Raw genomic sequence first — 13,111 nt, forward strand, 5'->3', positions numbered from 1 at the left:
ATTAAACAAGAGAGAGAATTGAATTAGGGGAAGACATGCAGCTGGACCGTCATCTTCAAAATCATTTATTAAAATATTTGTATGGAGATCAGACTAGTATTAACTCTTCAAGATGTAATCCTATTGTATCCTTCTCCTGTCTGCTTCTTATCACCTTGCAAGATGACAACTTATTATTTTATGCCACACTATTCCATTATATTTTTTATATAAAGTAATATTATCTGTTTATTTTTTAATTTAATAAATAGGCTCATTGAGGGTAGAAGGGATTTTTTTCACTTTTAATGTAAATGTAAGATATGAAGTCCCAGCTTCCTAATTCTTACAAATAACAACAAGCAATATATACATATTAAGAAAAGGGTGGCTCAGTCAGTTAAGTGTCCGACTCTTGATTTTGGCTCAGGTCATGATCTCATGGTCATGGGATAGAGTCCTGAGTCTGCTCCATGCTCAGTGGGGAGTCTGCTTGAGATTCCCTCTCTCTCCCCTCCCCCTGCTTGAACTCTCTCTCTCAAATAAATAATCTTTAAAAAAAAAACTGTTAAGAAATGGACACACATAAAGGGAAAATAACTTTTTAAATTTATATATATTTAAATTTACATACTTTATAAAAACAAAAGAAAGTACATGATTTACTGATGAAGTAAGAGATAAAGGATAGGAGAGAATTAGAATTTAAGGAGTTACAGTATAAATTTAAAATTCAATGCTCTTTAAGATATATATATATGCATAGATAGATAGATAGATAGATAGATAGATAGATGACCTGGAAAACTTTTCATGTCATGATCTTCAGTTTTTTAGCTCTCTTCTGAGCTTTATGCCTTTAATTTCTATTTGTTGCCTTATTTCCATGATTAAGATATCTAGTAAATGTTGAATTGAAGTAGAGCAAACATCATTACTTTTTTCCTGATCACAAGAGAAAAGGGTTTAATGTTTTACATTAGATACGATGGTAACTATAGGTATTTTTGAAGTGCTTTTTACCAGATTAATGAAATGTTCCTTTATTTCTAGAGGGCTGAGGTTTCTTTTTTTTTTTAGATCATGATTCATTGTTGAGTTTCATCAAATACTTCTGCGTCTGTTGAGATGATCCTATGTTTTTTTCTTTAATTCTCTTCATGTGGTGTTTTACACTGATTTTCTTTTATAAAATAAACATTGCAAGCTTGGAATAAACCTCATTTGGTCATGATTTATTATCATTTTTATACGACTGACCTCAATTTGCTAATATTTAGTTAAGAAGAATTGCATCTATGTTCATGCGAGATATCGTATGATATTCTATTTTTTTTATTGTGTCCTTGTCAAGTTCACATCAAGTTTTTGCGTTCTTCATAAAACAAGTTGGAAATTTATCTCCCTCTGTTTTCTAAAAATTTGTGTAATATTGGTAGTATTTTTTTAAACTCTTCATTTTTTCAAACACAATCTAAACTTCTTCTAAACTGTTTCTAAAAGTGAAGCTGTTAGGTGCTTTGCTTACAGACAAGAAATGAATCCTTGCTTAGGAAAATTTACAACTATTCTGCAACTATTTGATTAAATATAAAGTTGAAGTTTATCACTAATTCAGAACTAAACAATTAAAAAAAATGATAATCAATGAAGCCTATGTTTCAGGGTTCTTTTTTCACATTGATCATAATTTGATTTTTTTATATAATCTAATTACATAGCTTTTCTTTTTCCACAATCACCACAGTACTGGGCAACTGGCAACTGAAAAATGAAAAAAAAAAAAAAAGGAAAATGACAGAATCATCCATACTATTTTCATTCAGTTTGCCTTCAGAAGTTTAGTAGTCAGATATAATGTGTTTATCATATCCCATTCTATGACTTCCTTGTCTGTTGAATAGTTTCTATTCATCCCTATATTACATGTCTACTGGCACCCTAAACAGTTACCTTAACCTCACTTCACACTTCATAGCTGTCATGCCATTCTGGTACTTATCTATATTTCTACAGTCTGAAAAAAGTCTTATCACTTATCTCTTCAGATACTCCATTCAAGTCTATTTCTTAACCTTTCATTATACTTCATGCACCATCAAACCTCCTACTTTTACAACAGTTTCAGAAAAACATTAAGGCATCATTTTTTTTCATGCTACAATCCCCATGTATACTTGCTTTTCTAAAATGATTGATAGTTTTATAAACTGACATTTCTTGTAAGGACTACTGCTGTCAACTTAGACACTATCTTTTGTAAGTGAAGAATTTCATGTGTTAGAAAAATAGCAATTCCAGTTAATAATAAACAATAAAAAACTATTTTTTCAAGTTCCACTCATTTCAGAATCATAAACAATATAGCCTCCATTAAAAATACTAAAAAATATTTTATCTCTATGAAAAACTATATAACTTATTTTATTTTATATTCCAATATATCTTCCTAAGGTAAAAGAACTTTATTTCACATGGAATCCAACCACTAAGAACAGTAATAAGAAATAACATTATTTAGCTTATGATAGTTACATGGTTCTACATGAATAGTGTTGCAGATACAGAGACCAGTGTTAATTTCTCCTGTTTACAATAAACACATATAGTTTATTAATTTTAGTAGAAGAATTTTAATAATTCATACAATAATTTACAATAGGATACATACATAGCAAAATGAAAAAGAGAGAAAAAGTCCTTGTGTGTGGGGGGGGAGGGACAAGAATGAAGTGGATAAAATGAAAGGGAATTTAATGACCACCTAGAATGAGTGCTAGAGGCTTAGAGCTAATCCATTATTTCAGAAAACAAAATAAAACACAAAATACAAACTAATAAGCCATAATTGATTTCAACCACCAATGACATCATCATAAAACAAATGACAATTTATCAATTTACAATCTAGATATTATGCCTATCAAAGCCCAGTATTCCTGAGACCATTTTTTACAACCACCAAAACTTTTTGTTTTTACAGTTATCACTGATATATGGGAGCTTTCACTTATAAATGGCTGGGTTATCTGATGGGAAATTGAACCAGCATCTTAAATTTTCACTACCTGATGTTATGGCTCAATGTCACTCTAAATCAAAGGTGTTATTACTTGATGGCTACAAAACACAACTATCATCCCAACACCAGAGTTTAAGTGACCTCATCTGTTCTCTTTTCTTTCTGCATTTTTTTCGCCCAAATTAAGTAAAAGAAACATTGTATATTGGTATATGCTTGCTCCATGATTCTTAATATAAATGTTGATCCAAATATATTTAATACCATAATTTGGCTGACTATATTAGTTTTGTTAAATTATCAAGCACTTCATGAATTATTGTATCTCTCTCAAATAACTGAATTTCCTACCTCTAAATGGTGGGGCTTTTTTTTTTTTTTTGTCTTTTTAAAAACTATACTTAAATGTATAAAGAATACAAATAATTTTTTCTCCTAAAAAAAAAAAAAAAACTGACAATAGAACTTGCTGCACTCTCAGAGTACTATTCTGTCTTTTAACTATCAGTTTTTTTTAAAAATAGGCTATCTTTACAGCTTTCCCTCCAATATTTAGCTAGAATTAGCACTATCAGAAATTCAACACCATTCTATTAATAAAACCTAGTTGTAGAATATGTCTTTTTCCCATTTTTCATTTTCTTTGATCACATTTAAAAAATTTTTCTCTTCATTTTTGCATGGTATTGAATAGAGTAGGTTTCCTTCTATTTATTTTTTTTCTATTGCAGGGGCTCTCCTTATCTTTCAATGTAGAATTCCCAAGCTCCATACTCATTTCTTTCACTCCTATAAAATTCACTTACTTTAAAAAAATGTATTTTAACTACCACCATATTGTATTTGTCCATTAAATACACATTCAACCTGGAACTCTTCCCTGAGTCACAGTCCACTTTTCAGTTGCCTAATGAACCTCTCAAGTCAAATGACTTTCTTCACCTCAAGTTTAATATATCTAAAGTTTAATTCATCTCCATCTCAAAATCAGCACTCCTTCCAGTTATCCCTTTTCTTCTAATGCTACAATCATTTCTAGTGCTTTACTCAGTCTAAAAAGCTGAAGACCATGCTCCACTCTCCCGATATCTACTTACTATGTCTTCAAGAGTTTTATCCACGATCCACTTCTTTCTATTTTCATCGTCTCTAACTACTTTGGACTCTTATCAGCCCAATACTAGCTCTTTGTCAGTGCTAACCCATTCAAAAATATTCCATGGCTACATATTATCTATCAAAAGTTATTCAAATGCTATTATCTGGCATACACAATCCTCCAATAGATGTCTCACACATTATTTTCTGGCCTACCTCTCAGGGTTTTTCTTTATGCAACCCAAGTCCAAGTCATTTTAAATGAAGTTAAAATGAGAAAATTTTTCTATGGACATCATCTATGTCACATCCTCCTTGAAGAATGACATTCTGTTTATGTTTCATATTCACATATTCAAGTTGAATCTATAATTCAAGACCTAGAGCAATACTGTCTTCTCCTGTGAGTCGAAATGATGCCACTCTTGCCTCCCTAACCGACAAGCTTGAAATAATGGCATTGTCATGTGGACTGTGTTTAAACACAATCTGCCTTGAGTACAGTTTTTATACCTCTTGATAACATTTGCCATGAGTATGTTATTGATGCATTATATTTCCGGTTAGATTTAAGACTAGCCCATAATATTTGTATCTGCCATCATACTTAGTGTGGGGCCTCAAATATTTATTGAATGAGTAGCTCAATTAACTGAAACTCATTGTGTTACTTTTATTTGTCAAGTTGATTGGGTCATGGGTACCCACACATTTGCTCAAACATTATTCTGGTATGTCTGTGAGGTTGTTTCTGGATGAGATTAATATTTGAGTTGGTAGTCTTGGTAGACTGCCTTCCCTAATATGAGTGGGCCTCATCCAATCAATTGAAGACTTGAAAAAAAAGACTAAGAGGGAACTCCTCCTGCCTATTTGAGCTGGGACATCAGTCTTTTCCTGCTTACAGACTCAAAATGAAAAATCAACACTTTCTGGGTTTTGAGCCTGCCAGCTTTCAGAATGAGACGTACACCATCAGCCTTCCTGGGTATCCAGATAATAGGACTTCACAGCCTCCATAATCATGTGACCCAATTCCTTATTATCTCTCTCTCTCTCTCTCTCTATATATATATAAATATATATTCCCTCAACATAGAAGAATCCCTAAGTTTCATAGTTATTTCTTTTGTTCTTACAATATCTATATCTATTTATAAATCAATCTATATCTATCTATCTTATTGGTTCTGTTTCTCTGGAGAACCCTGAATAACATAATTGACATATAATTATATTGGGTTGATATAATGATTTGATGTATGTTTTTACCATGAAATGATTACCATAGTAAGTTTACTTAACATCCATCACCTCACGCAATTACACACTTTTTTCTTGTGATAATTTTTTTTAAAGATTTGATTTATTTATTAGACAGAGAGCACAAGCAGGAGAAGCAACAGGCAGAGGGAGAGGGAGAGGGAGAAGCAGACTCCCCACTGAGCAGGGAGCCTGATGCGGGGCTTGATCCCAGGACCCCAGGTTCATGACCTGAGCTGAAGGCAGACGTTTAATTGACTGAGCCACCCAGGTGGTCCCACTTGTGATAATTTTTAAGATCTACTTTCTTAGCAACTTGCAAATATACAATAAAGAATTGTTAACTATCAGCATCAGACTTCAGAACAATTAAAAAACAACTGAGAGATCTTAAAATTAGGAAATAGTTTTTCTTTAACAGAACCTAGGGATTTATTGTGCTGTAAAAGTAAATTTTATTGTTCAATTAGTTACTTGATTTTTAATTATAAATTTGGTTTAATTATAATTAAGTCACTCAAATATAACAAACACATAAAAGCTGTCAAATATTGCTAATTGTTATTAAGGGAGAACATACTATTTAATAAACAAAATTGGCATTTTAAAACTTCAGCATACTATTACAGAAAAAGAAAGGATGGATTACTAAGTATTTTCTTTTTTTATGACACTTTCAAGTTCTATAGAATTCAATTATACTTCATAGCCATTTTTATTCAACACATATATTTTTCTTCTTTGTTTTACTCACAAAACACATCACCCAGATAAAGAGCCATATAATATTCTTTCTTCATGAAACATTTTTATGTACAATACTCTTTTCTCCAGGGTACTCTTTCTTTAGCTATTCTTTCTTTCCCTAAACACACTTCAATTCTCAGTATCATTTTCCTGCATTTAGGTGGTGGATACTTAAACACCCAGCAGGTTAGTCTGGGCAACATCAGGTGTAGGATTGATTTTCCCTTGCCACCTAATTCATTCCCTTGAAAGGAAGCCATTTTATTTTCTAAAGGAATGCATAGTAAAACATTCAGATGACAAGTGGTGAATCCAGTGTAAAAATTATCTAGCTTTACCATGGAATGTCTTGATAGTTAGGAATAATAAAGCAATCATTTAAAAAAGTATTATCTAGAGCAGTGCTTCTCAAATTCTTTGAACTCTTTGAACTTTGATCCATAAGCAAAGCAAAGGCTCCTCGTGCCCAACTTCATAGCCCATTCTTAATTTAGGGGGCACAGAGGGGAGTGTAGGGTAGGACATATTTGTTTGGTTATAGCAATTAGTGGTCTTTTTCCACAAAAAAAATGGAAAAAAATTAATACATATCTACTATATTAATAAAGGTATGACATTATGGGTTAGTAATAGGGTATGGATATTAGAGGTCTTTTTCCACAAAAAAATTGGAAAAGAAAAATTTAATACATATCTACTGTATTAATAAAAGTATGACATTATGAGTTAGTAATAGGGTATGATTGTGGTTTGAACCACAATAAACATTTTTCCCAAGATCTAGATTTTTTGTTTTTTGTTTTTTTAGTTAAAATGCTGTTGAAGCAGGCATAGGCCACTAAACATATCTGTACTCAAAATATTTTAATTAGTAATTATAAATGAAATTAAACTAATAATTTACTTTTAAAAATAAAAAAATGATAGTCATGGGGGTGCCTGGGTAGGTCAGTTGTTAAGTGTGGGACTCTTGATTTCAACTCAGCGCATGATCTCAGGGCTGTGAGATTGAACCCCAAGTCCTCAGCCTCTGAGCTCAGCCGGGAGTCTGTTTGAGATTCTCTCTCCCTCTGCTCCCTGCCCCTCCCCTCCCTTGCGTGTGTGAGCACTCGCACAGGTGCTCTCTCTCACTCTCTCTAAAATAAATAAATAAATCTTTAAAAAAATGATAGTCATTGAGAGCAATGACCAACTCTACTCCTGATGTACTGATTTCTAAGTGTCTAGCCTAACTTGCAATATTTGCATATGTACAGCAGAAATTTTGCCACATTAACGAGTATGATGTGTAGCAGACAGATTTCTTAGTAGAAGACAGAGTTAAAATCCTCAGGACAATATGGAAATACGTTAATTTAGATTTTGTTTATGGAATTCCTTTTGTACATAAACAATATGGGGGCTGATATACTTAAGAGTTTTTAACTATATACTTTTAAATTGATAGTCTTTTCTTTGTAAGCAATCTCAGCAGCCTTATTTTGACTTTAAATTATTTTTTCACAAATGGGTAAAAATTAAGAAATGCAATAAAGATTATTAGAGTGTGTTTCTATAATTATTCTATTTAAATAAGTGATTTGTCAGTTATTTCAAGGTGGACTATAGATCTTCCATTATCAATTAGTACCCTATGCAGAGTTTTGCATAAATACCAGTAACTAAAATTAAGTGGTATATGTGGCAGATGTGTATTATTTTATTTTTTTAAGAGTGCAAAATTCAGAATATTTTAAAAATAAATTGTGGAGCTAATAAAGTGCTTATGAAATTATTAGATTTATTGCCCATGCTTACTAAAAATGTTTCACTCAATACAATAGAAAATAAAAAATATGAGAATAAGAAAACTTGGATTTTCTAAAACTCATATTTTTTTTCAGAAAGATGTGTAAATTCCTATAAAAATTTCTCTGTGAGAAAACAACTGCTAGTTTTGTAAGGTGATAATTATTTTTGAGAGAATACTTCTTTTCTTTCTGTGTAGCTCTCTCTTCAAAACTATTTTTTCTTTCTTTTTTTTTTCTTTTCTTTTTTGTTTTCTTGGTCTAAATATTCATGTAACTAGCCCAATTCTTGTTCTCGCCTACCATTTCTCTTGGATCCTTCCTTATCAACAATGTGGTTGTCAAATAACTTGTGCTAAGGGAAGATCCATCACCTACCTAGCTTTCATTTAGCTATGTTTAAAAGCATGTTTTCAGTCATTTTATGCCAAATATGTAATTGTGGGTAAATTAGTAACCTTGTCCAATGGTCTTCTTAAGTTTTCCTTCAAAACAAAATATACCACTAAGTATACCACTTTAAAAAAAAAATCCTCTAAAAATATAAATTCCTTTAAATAAGAATTACACATTTATGTGAAGTATTTTATAGAATATAGTACCTGGAAAAAGAGGATTTAGAACGGCTCACCTATGATGTATTTTCTCCCTTTATTGAGGACATCCCCAGAAAAAAGAAAAGAAGCAGGGGACCCAGTCTAATCTTGTCATCTGAATCTTTGGGTAAGTAGACTGATTAGATAGCTAGAAGGAAGAGACCTGGCTTCTGAAATGCCCTGAGAATGATGCCCTGGCTGAAAATTATTATCTTTACTAACAGAACTCAGCATCTTTAATTCTCTAGGAGAATGCCACACAAAGCGAAGGAGAAAGAGGCTCCGCACTGAGCAAGGAGCTCGATGAGGGGCTCCATCCCAGGACCCTGGGATCATGACCTGAGCCGAAGGCAGATGCTTTACTGAAGGCAGATGCTTTACCGACTGAGCCACCCAGTGGCTCTTATCTGGAGCCCAGTACTTAGCCCAGTACTCTTATCTGGAGAATGAATGACTTTAATGAGTCAAAGATAGGTTATTTACTGACAATATTTATCTCATAAACATGAAGAAACAAAATGTACACTCAAATACAGACTTAAAATTGAAGAATATTATTGAAAGTTTCTGACAGTTTAATTTTCAGAGAGAATTTAAACTCATTAGTAAGTTACCATCTCTGTTATTTGTTCTACATAATGGCAACAATCAAAGGAGAATTATTCCATAAAAATACTATTGGCCTGCTATCACATGAATAATAGACATTACATTTTTAGAGTTCACATATCCTGTGGTGTCTATTTGTCACCATAGATGAACTAGAATTTAGTATACAGGGACATAATTTAAAGTGGTGCTTGAATTTAGGTTTATTTACTTTCAAGCTTACTAGTCTTGCATATATTTCTAAAAACATGTTTACCCAAGGTATATACTTACTCCATATGACTTTATTGATGAAAATTGTGTAAATTCTACAAAAATCTCTTATACACTAAACCATTTTCTTAAATAATATCTATTAGGCTTATTCCTTTTTATAAAAGTGTCACTTAGGCAATCCTGACATTACCATCGAAGTCATTTTTTTAGTCTTAAAAATTACTATTTATGATTTTCCATTCATATTATTAAATGTAATATAGAGTGCTTTACTTCTAACATTCTTTGCTCTAATTCTAGAATAATAAAACTCTATTTCCCTTTCAACTTTTTTGGGTAGCCAATTTTCCATTTGATTGCATATATATATATAAAACTGAAATTAATTTTCCATAGTGTAACAAACTGTGTATCATTGACTTTATTGAAGCTGATTTTTATTGAAACATATTGGTTTGGGTCAGGACAGAGCTTTCAAAGAGAGATGTATTATAAGTAGAAATCATGATTGTTGTTGTCTATATTAAAGAATATGATGGAGGTTAACTTTTCAATAAGATGTATTTGAGCTCTAGTTTCTACATGTTTCCCCAAAACAGCCCCCCCAACACACAAACTCACACAAACATACACACTCATCAGCCTACAACCACACTAAGGTACACGTTTTCTCAGTCTCATTTCTTGAAGGAAAAGACTATATTTCACACATACACGTGTGCATGCGTGCACGCGTGCACACACACACACACACACACAGAATTTGGTTTTCACATAAATCCCAGTTTAAAGAAAGAAACCATGATATTGACCTTCATCACCTCTTTGGTTTACTGTCTTGCTTCTCTAGGCCAGCCAAATTAAAGTCAGATATGAGAAACTTGCCATTCCTCATTCACCATGTTTTTGTTTGTGTGTTGCCTTGATTCAGATTTTCATCTCAAATATCTTCTGTACCACAAGAGAGATGAGCAGGCACAGCATTGTGGTGGGTACTGTATGGCACAGAAGTTTATAGAAATAGTATCCACTGAAGGGTTTTATGTAGGACTATATAGGACTTAATTGATTTGTGTTTTAAAAGGATTCTTCTAGTAATTTTATGGAAAATGAACTTAAAAGGAATCTAAGTAGAATCAGTAAAAAGTTAGGAGGGTGTTACAGTTTTACAAAAGAGAAGATAGGAACCTTAAGTAACCATCACTATTATCATCATTAGTAATAATAATAGAAATAATAATAGGAGCTAATGTACCTTTATGGTTGGAGTACTCAGTTTATGACATAACCAAAACCTGACTTTATTTTGTGTTCCACTATTCTTTTAAAATGAATTCAATAAGTGTAGTGTTTCTTGCACTGCAAGAAAACTTGAGCAGTCTTCTGACTTTGCTGCTCAATCCTAGATAGTATGCAGTCCTAGTTTTTCACAGGCTCATTCACCTGGTAATTAAAAGTATTCAGACAAAAGTACTAATCACATTAATCACAAGTCAATCTTTTTTTTTTTTAAGATTATTTATTTATTTTAGAGAGAGAGAGAGAGCACACACACACATGGGGGAGGGGCAGAAGGAGTGGGAGAGGAAGAGAGAGAGAGAGAAGCAGACTCCCCACTGAGTACCCAGTCCCATGTGGGGCTGAGAGGGGGCCTGACCTCACAACCTGAGATCAGGACTCCAGTGGAAACTGAGAGTCAAGAGTCGGAGCTCAACTGACTGAGCCACCCAGGCACCCCACAAGTCAATCTTTTAAGGTAAAACTTTTCTCTTCTCTCCCTACCTCAGTCTACAACTTGTGTTGAAAACGAGGTATGTTCAGTTTTCCTTTCTCCACTAAACCCCACACTTCCTCAAAGTCTAGTTGCTGTTTAACTCCCATCAGATTTAAAAGAAGGATGATAGGGAAAAGAGGTAACCTGGCTGACCCCTTCTCTGTTGGGGTGTTTTCGCAGGTTCTTTGAATGTTCCCAACGCTGTGAATGCCATAATATTCTCAGGCTGCATTTCTGCATGCTATGTAGGTGAAGTGTTTTATTTCCCTGTTGGCCACTCCTTTCCAGTGAGTTTAACAGGTGAGAGCTCCATACATAAACTACCAGAAGCTCCTCTTGAACAGGACTTAAAAACCTACTGACTCCTTTTTTCTGTCCCTAGATCTTACATTTGCTCCCTCTGAAACAGAGATGCATCCTTTGCATTTGAGATGGGAAGTGAAACCCTGCTCTCACCTAACTTCTCCCCCAAACCAGTCTGTCACCCCATATAGTGATTTCTAGATTTATGGGTGAGAACAATATGTCTCAAAAGTGTAGGTAAAACATCAAACTCTCTGAGTTGTCTCCCTGAAGTGCAATGTCTGTGTGTTTGAGATGAAAAAGAGAGCAACCTACATTCTATCTTCTCTTGGGAAGGAGGATGGATTTCACAAGATCTTTATGAAAAATTTTTCTCAAATTGCTCTCTTGATCTTTTTTATAGTCTCATAGTGAGAGCGAAGTTTCAAATATCATGGATATGGTTTTTGACTATTTCCTTTGTAAATCCTTCATATCCTGATCTGATTTTATAATTTGATATCTATTATACCTTGACTTCTTGCTGGAAACTTAAATTTTAACATCATATTAAAGCACCATTTTTGTGCACTTAAATTTTTTGGCAGACACTGTTAAAAAGCTTCACATGTATCAACCCACTGACTCCTCACAATAACCCTGAGTGGAAGAAATTATTATCTCAATGATTAATATAAAAGCACTTACAGTAGAGACAGATAGGAGGGCATAAATTCCAAGAGATATTTAGGAGATATAATCAGTAATAAGTCTTGATTAGATGTTAGAGGTTATGGAGGATTAGATATGACTCTCAGGATTCTTAGCATGGGAGTCTGGTTGGATGAACTTGCTATCAAAGAATAATAATTTTAAAAATGCAGGGTAAAGACCCTTCCAAAAGGGTAGAGTTGATGGGTACACTCTGGACAAGGACTGCCAGGGTGATGCCTAACAGGTGGCTTAGTATTAAAATCTGAATCTCAGGGAAGAGATGTAGGTACAAATAAAGATTTGGAATATATCAGTCTATATGTGGTTGCTGAAACTCTGTCTATTGATCAACCCCACAAATCTGAAGGTGCAGAATACAAATAACAATGGGCTGAGCTGGAATCACCTGGAGCAACAATATTCTAAGAGGACATATTAAATAAATAAAAAAAAAGAGTCAAAGAAGAAGAGATAGCTAAAGGAAAACAAGAAAACTATTGTATGTCTGAATTTGTGAAAAGCATATCAGGAGATTATCACTGTATGAAGTGGTGATGTCAATGAAATAAGAATTGAAAAAGACTAACTGGGAATAGAAATTAGGTGGTACTTAGAACACTTAGAAAGAACAGCTTTACCACACAGATGTGGTAGAAGCCAGATGACATTGGGTGATAACTGAACATAGTATTTATTAGTTAAGATCCTTGCAGGAAGGATCCTTAAAATTAAGGTAATTAGAGGGGCATTTTATGAAGGGGTGAGTTATAAAAATAATAGGGAGTAGGGGTGCCTGGGTGGCTCAGTCTATTAAGCGCCTGACTCTTGATTTTGGCTCAGGTCATGATTTCAGGGTTGTGAGATGAAGCCCTGCATCAGGCTCTGCACTGGGCCTGGATCCTGTTTAAGATTTTGGAAGGGGAGACAAACCATGAGAGACTATGGACTCTGAGAAACAAACTGAGGGTTCTTGGGCGGGGGGAGGATGGGTTAGCCTGGTGATGGGTATTAAGGAGGGCGTGTA

At 33.6% G+C, this 13,111-nt stretch overlaps 1 protein-coding gene across 1 annotated transcript in view; it reads right to left on the reverse strand.

The window, feature by feature from the left end:
- LOC118553816 (bifunctional heparan sulfate N-deacetylase/N-sulfotransferase 4) overlaps positions 1-13,111 on the reverse strand; it is a 300,517-nt gene that overhangs the window by 192,355 nt on the left and 95,051 nt on the right. The window lies entirely within an intron of this gene.

Source organism: Halichoerus grypus, chromosome 3 (genome assembly GCF_964656455.1).
Source record: "Halichoerus grypus chromosome 3, mHalGry1.hap1.1, whole genome shotgun sequence".
NCBI classification, from domain to species: Eukaryota; Metazoa; Chordata; class Mammalia; order Carnivora; family Phocidae; genus Halichoerus; species Halichoerus grypus.